We start from the raw sequence: 7,665 nt of genomic DNA on the forward strand, positions 1-7,665 counted from the left end.
CCGAGGATGGTTGTCTTCCTGTGGGTCCGTATGTGGCTGTGGAGCCCTATTCTTGCTCTGCATCTTCTTCCGCAGTGAGGAGGGCATTGGTTTCCAGGTGGAAGGCGGTCTCGGCCGGGGTTGGCTTGACGCGCCTTCCTCTTGGCACGTTTCTCTTTTTCACCCTCCACTCGTGCCTCCTCAAATTCTGCAGCACTGCTGGTCACAGCTGACCTCCAGCTGGAGCGGTCAAGGGCCAGGGCTTCCCAGTTCTCAGTGTCTATGCCAGAGTTTTTAAGGTTGGCTTTGAGCCCATCTTTCAATCTCTTTTCCTGTCCTCCAACATTTCCGTTCTTGAGTTCGGAGTAGAGCAGCTGCAGTTGGGGAGGGGAGGGAAGACACGTTCGGCGCATGGCAGCGTGGGGCACACGCACAGGCAGGGGAGCCAAAGCAAGGACGGACAAAGGCTTGCACCTGGGAATCCATTTTTTTCATGTCAGGAGTGACTTGAGAAACTGAAAATATGCAATAAAGATTATTTTTCAAAAAGAGGAGGAGGAGGAGGAGGAGGAGGAGGAGCAGAAATTTGAACAACTGCAAGTCCCAAATGTAAAGGTCTATTTTCCCCAAACCTCACCTGCGTTCAAATTTGGGCATATTGAGTGTTCATGCCAAGTTTGGCCCAGATCCATCATTGTTTGCGTCCACACTGCTCCCTGCATGTAGGTGAACTACAACTGTTCTGGAACAGCTGTTCCAGAAGCTCCAATTTTGTTTGCTTTGCATTGAATGTTTGTTTGCAGTCCTAAGTTTCAGGGACTCTGCAGATAGGTGGCTTCTTTTGGCTGCAATCATAGGGCAAGCCACCTGTCAATTAGAGTTAGGTTCCCTGGTCCCGCCCCCTTTGGGTTTTTGGAGGGAATCGGAGCCTTTTTGAGTCAGTCCACACAGAGCAGCTTTCCATACAGGACACGAAACCAAGAGCTCCTGTCGAAAGCTTCGTCTTCTACGGCTTGGCCGGGGAGATACACAGCCTACAGCTTGGCTGAGGATTTTACCACCTTACAGCTCCTTTGCTGAGGGACTTCAGTCAGCCATCACAGCACCCTGAACTCCTTCTTTTGCCCTGGAAGTCTACAAATCTCTGCTTGGCAAGGGTCGCTCGCGGAAGCCGGGCGCAGTTGGTACCGGGTGCAGGGGCTCCACGCCAACAGAAACATGTACAGACTGCCCAGATGAGAAGTTAAGCATTTCCCCATTCGTTAGTATTTTTATTAATTTATTTATTTATTTATTTATTTATTTATTTATTTATTATTTAAACTTCTATGCCGCCACTCCCTTCCCTGGGGCTCGGAGCGGCTTACAAGAATAGCTAAAATCTAACAAAGTTTAAAAGCAATTTAAAACAATTTAAAAACAACAGTATCAAACATTAAAAGCCTGTCGAAAAACGTATGTCTTACATGCCCTGCGGACAGCTGGCAAGTCCCGCAGGGCACGAACTTCAGGTAGCGGAGCATTCCAGACTGATGGCGCCACTGCTGTGAAGGCTCTGCGTCTGGCAGCCGTTAGACGCAAGGTCTTGACACTGGGGACTTCCAAGAGATCTTGGTCCTCAGAACGGAGGGATCTCTGGGGTTGGTAGGGGTGAGGCGGTCCCTCAGATACATTGGCCCCAGACCATGCAAGGCCTTCAAGGTGAGTCCCATCCCTTTGAAAGTGATCCGGTGCTCAATTGGTAACCAATGCAGCTGTAGTAAAATTGGTGTTATGCGGCATCTCATCGGAATTCCCGCAAGAAGCCGAGCAGCTGCGTTTTGTACCAACTTGAGCTTCCGAATCACCGACAGGGGGAGGCCAATGTAGAGGGCGTTACAGTAGTCCAGTCTTGAGATGACCGTGGCCTGGATCACCGTAGCTAGGTCGTCCCTGGACAGGGAGGGGGCCAGCCTTTGTCTAGCCTGCCGCAGGTGGAAGAAAGAAGGCGGTTCTGCTCACGGCGGAGAGAGACCTGGGCCTCCATTGTCAGCAGAGGCTCCAAAAGGACTCCCAGACTCTTGACCAATGATGACGGGCGTAAGGCCTCGCCATCCAGGGTGGGCAGATGGATGTCCCCACTGCCCGGTCCACCCAGCCATAGGATCTCCGTCTTTGCTGGATTCACCCTCAACCTGCTGGCACGCAGCCATCCAGTCACGGCCTCAATGAGGCACTGATGGAAACAATCGGGTCCAGAGTCCGGTCGGCCTTCCATCTTCAGCACCAGCTGAGTGTCATTACAATATTGGATCTTTATTATAACGCAAACTGGAGATCTCATAGTCCTTTGGCAAAGGTGCGTGGAAACTGAGGCTGCTTGCATTTCAAGGCAAGCACCAGAAGGAAGTTCCTAAGCCAGGGATGTGGCAAACAGTTCAGTTCATGAAGCAGAGAGTCAGTAAGAAAAGGGCAGAAGCCCAGTGATGGGCGCTGGGTTGGGTAGTAGCAGAGTCCATAGTCCAGTGCATAAGTCAGAGAGTTCACAAAGAGGAGACAGGAACCCAGTTATGTGTGCTGGGTCAGGAAAAAGCAGAATCCATTGTCCGGCCCTTGGCGAACTACAAATACTTGGGAAGGGGGGGAAAGATGCTCGGCATCAATTGCTTTAAAGTCCCTCTTTGTTTTCATCAATAAAGAACTTTGCTGGACTTCCTTTAAGCCTCTACAGAACTTTGTTTAAGGAAATCCAAGGGCCTTTAACCTGAGGCAGCCCCGTTGGGCATCCCGTTGGGCACACGGAATGTCTGTCCTGTCTACAGTCTTATGCACAGGCCCAGCGTGCGACAGCACAACAACTCCAAAACCTCAAGGTCAATGCCTACCAAACCCTTCCATTATTTATTGTTGCTTATGGGAGTTCTGTGTGCCCAGTTTGGTTCAATTGCATCATTGGCGGAGTTCAGAGTGCTCTTTGTTTGTAGGTGAAATTGACGAAAATGACATCGAGATCCAACAGCTAATCGACAAGAAAAGGAAAGCCTTCCAAACATGGCAGAGAGACATCAACTGTGCTGCTAAGAAAAAGATCTACGCCAGTGCAAAAGCTGAGGTCCAAAGAAGGACAAGAGAACTCAAGAACATCTGGTGGACAAAGAAGGCTGAAGAAATCCAACACCTGGCAGATACCCATAATGCTCAAGGATTTTTCAAAGCCACAAAGGTCATCTATGGGCCAAGAAACCATGGCATACAGCCTCTACGCTCATCAGACGGAACCAAACTCCTGAAGGACCAAAAGTCAATTGCACTACGTTGGAAAGAACACTACCAAAGCCTCCTAAACCGCAGCTCCAGTGTGGCCGAAGAGGTCCTCTCACAAATCCCGCAACAACAAACCAGGGACGAGCTTGCAGCACTGCCTAGTTTGGAAGAAGTCAGCAATGCCATCAGCCAACAAAAGAACAACAAAGCCAGCGGACCGGATGGGATCCCTGCTGAAATCTTTAAAGAGGGAGGACCTGCGCTGACACACCAACTCCACCAGCTCATAGAAAAAGTGTGGGTGACCGAGAAAATCCCAGCAGACTTCAAGGATGCCACCATCATCACCCTCTTCAAAAAAGGGGAAAGAACAGACTGCGGAAACTATCGAGGTATCTCCCTTCTAACCTCTGCTGGAAAAATCCTCGCAAGAATCCTTGCAAACCGCCTTCTTCCCCTCTCAGAAGACACCCTCCCAGAATCCCAGAACGGCTTCCGCCCCTCCAGAGGAACTGTGGACATGATCTTCACTGCACGACAGCTCCAAGAAAAATGCAGGGAACAAAACCAACCTCTGTACATGGCATTCATCGACCTTGCCAAGGCATTCGACACAGTGAATCGCAGCGCTCTCTGGACCATCCTCCAAAAAATCGGGTGCCCAAGCAAATTTGTGAACATCCTGCGGCTCCTCCACGATGACATGATGGCAACAGTCTTGGACAGCAATGGCTCCCAAAGTGACCCATTTAAGGTGGAATCGGGTGTCAAACAGGGATGTGTTATTGCCCCAACTTTATTCTCCATCTTCATCGCCATGATACTTCACCTTGTTGATGGGAAGCTTCCCACCGGAGTGGAAATCATCTATCGGACAGACGGCAAGCTATTTAACCTCAGCAGACTGAAAGCCAAAACCAAGGTCACAACAACATCTGTTATAGAACTCCAGTATGCTGATGACAATGTCGTCTGTGCGCATTCAGAAGAAGATCTACAAGCCACTCTCAACACCTTTGCAGAAGCATACACAAAGCTTGGCCTGTCACTGAACATCGAGAAAACCAAAGTGCTGTTCCAGCAGTCACCAGCCGTCCCCTCTCCAATGCCAGAGATACAGCTTAATGGTGTAACATTAGAAAATGTCGACCATTTCCGCTACCTTGGCAGCCACCTCTCCACCAAAGTCAACATCGACGCCGAAATACAACACCGCCTGAGCTCTGCAAGTGCAGCATTTTCCCGAATGAAGCAGAGAGTGTTTGAGGACCGGGACATCCGTAGGGATACTAAGGTGCTTGTCTATAAAGCTATTGTCCTCCCAACCCTGCTATATGCCTGTGAGACATGGACTGTCTACAGACGTCACATGCAGCTCCTGGAACGATTCCATCAGCGCTGCCTCCGGAAAATCCTGCAAATCTCCTGGGAAGACAAGCGGACAAACGTCAGCGTGCTGGAGGAAGCAAAGACCACCAGCATTGAAGCGATGGTCCTCCAACATCAACTCCGCTGGACAGGCCACGTTGTCCGGATGCCTGACCACCGTCTCCCAAAGCAGTTGCTCTACTCCGAACTCAAGAACGGAAAACGGAATGTTGGTGGACAGGAAAAGAGATTTAAAGATGGGCTCAAAGCCAACCTTAAAAACTCTGGCATAGACACTGAGAACTGGGAGGCCCTGGCCCTTGAGCGCTCCAGCTGGAGGTCAGCTGTGACCAGCAGTGCTGCAGAATTCGAGGAGGCACGAGTGGAGGGTGAAAGAGAGAAACGTGCCAGGAGGAAGGCACGTCAAGCCAACCCCGACCGGGACCGTCTTCCACCTGGAAACCAATGCCCTCACTGCGGAAGAAGATGCAGAGCAAGAATAGGGCTCCACAGCCACATGCGGACCCACAGGGAAACCCATGATGGAAGACCATCTTACTCGTCCAACGAGGGATCGCCTAAGTAAGTAAGTAAAAGGTGAAATACCAGCAACAACAACTCCCAAATGACAAAATCTATCCCACTGCAACTCCAGCAGTATTCAGATTTGGGCATATCGGTTATTTGTGCCAAATTACGCCCATTAATTTGAAAAATAGGATCCATGTTAGTGTTATTTAATTCAAATCAACCTCCACTTTGTGCAAGTGATAAACGTGATAATAGTATCATCTCCACTGGAACAAGACCAGCTTTCCACTTCTGTAGGGAGTAAGTTTCTCTGCTGGCTGGAGGGGGCTGGACCCAATTCCCTTTGGGGGTCTCTGGCATCTCATTCCCTGGAGCTACATAAACAGGCCGGATGGCCGTCTTCTGGGAGGGCTTTCCCTGGTCTTCCTTCCTAGCCGAACGGCCTTGGGCTGGGTGGCCTTAGTGATTTATCACACGGGTGTCCTACTGTTCTTTCCATAGACACAAAGTCCTCAGTCATTCCAGAAACAGGGACATTTCAGAGCAAGTCCCCCACATACAGACACCAGAGTATCAGAAGCACATTGGCTACCTCTCACTTAATGGTCCAATAACCACAGAAACCTTAAAGTCTTTAGAATGATAGAATAACGTTATTGTCACTGTACATTGTACAATAAAAGGAAATGAATTTCCCAACAGACATCACAAAAACGACATACCCATCCCTCCACACTTCAAGCACCAACCACCATTGCAGAAGAAAGGTCTGTTTCTGTGCATGGGTTGCTCCCATTTTGACACAACATCACACAACCTCAGTTCTTAATAGCAAAATACTCAGTTTATTTCTTTGTTTTTAGTCTCTTCCTTTTCAGCTGCTCTTAAATTTCTTCGAAGAAGAATCTATAACTTGAATTCTGCAAGTAGGCAGCTGAAGAGTGGCAGAAAAGGGAAGGGGAAGGGAGAGGAGAAGGGGGGGGGGAGCCGGAAGGGGAGGGGAAGGGAGGGGAGGGGGAGAGGGAAGGGGAGGGGAGGGGGAATGGAGGGGAGAGGAGGGGAAGGGGAATGGTGGGGAAAGGAGAAACAGAAGGAAAGAAAGAAAGAAAGAAAGAAAGAAAGAAAGGAAAGGGAAAAAGAAAAATAGAAAGCAAAGGATACGGAAAAAGAGAAAGAGAAAAGAGAAACAGAAAGAGAAAACAAAAGAGAAGATGGATGTAAAGAAACCTACCGCTCAATTTCAGTATTGAATATGGATTATAAATTATTTGCTAATATCTTGGTAGAAAGACTAAAGCACTTTCTAACGGATAAAGGAAGAACAATGGGGCTTCCTCCCGTAACGAAGAATGAATGATTACGTCAGAACCATGACAAACGTCATTCTGAAAAGAACAACGATGAAGAATGTGCGTTCTTGGCGCTAGACGCGGAGAAGGCCTTCAACAACATAAATTGGAAGTCCTTCATCTAACTCATGCAAGAATTCGATATGGGGCACTACTTCATAAATGCCATAAAATCGGTATATAATAATATACCGATTTGTAAGATCCTCCTTGATAAGAATTTGGGGAAAGTAGAAAAGCAGATTTCATTTTTAAAAAAACCTCTGAATACCCTCCGTGGAAGCGGTTCAGAGGAGAGATCGAGGGTGGGAAAGGTGGCTCAGAGACAAAGAGAGACAGTGAACCCAAACAATAGAAGATCGCTGCACAAAGTGAGCAGCAAATATTGGACACACTACATGAATGACTGATTGGGAAAAGAATTTGGAGCAAGAAAGTGAAATCTACCAACTCTTACGACCTAGGCGAGAATTGGATCAAAGTATGAAACTGAGGTGAAGAAGAGGTAGACGGAGGCGTGAGAGGGGCCTGAGAAAAGAAAGGAGAAGGCCAAAGGAGAAGGAGGAAAGAAAAAGTGAACAGAGAAGGGCAAAGGGAAGAGGGAGAGGAGAGAGAGGAAAGGAGGGAGAAGAGACAGAAAGAGGGGAAAGAGTTAAGAGAAAGGAGGCAGATGAGTGAGAATGTGAGGTATGTGAGATGTGTAGAGTGTGTGAGAAGAAAAAGGTAAAAGAGAGGGAAAAAACCAGAAAAAAAGCAAAATATAAAAAGAAAAAGGGAGAAAAGAGTGATGGGTGATCTGAGATGGGCAACGTGTGTGAGATGTGCATGGTGTATGTGATGTGTGTGCAGTATAATGTGCACAATTTGTGTGGTGTATGAACTGTGTGTACTATGTATTGTCGAAGGCTTTCATGGCCGGAATCACTCAGTTCTTGTGGGTTTTTTCGGGCTATATGGCCATGTTCTAGAGGCATTTCTCCTGACGTTTCGCCTGCATCTATGGCAGGCATCCTCAGAGGGTGAGGTCTGGAGCTGGGAAAAAAGGGGGTTTATATATCTGTGGAAAGACCAGGGTGAGACAAAAGGCTTTTGTAAGATGGGCTAGGTGTGAATCTTTTCAATTGACCACCTTGATTAGCATACAATGGGCTGACTGTGCCTGGAGCAAACTCTTAATGAAGGTGATTAGATGTCC

The sequence above is a fragment of the Anolis sagrei genome, chromosome Y (genome assembly GCF_037176765.1).
Source record: "Anolis sagrei isolate rAnoSag1 chromosome Y, rAnoSag1.mat, whole genome shotgun sequence".
Classification (NCBI taxonomy): Eukaryota; Metazoa; Chordata; class Lepidosauria; order Squamata; family Dactyloidae; genus Anolis; species Anolis sagrei.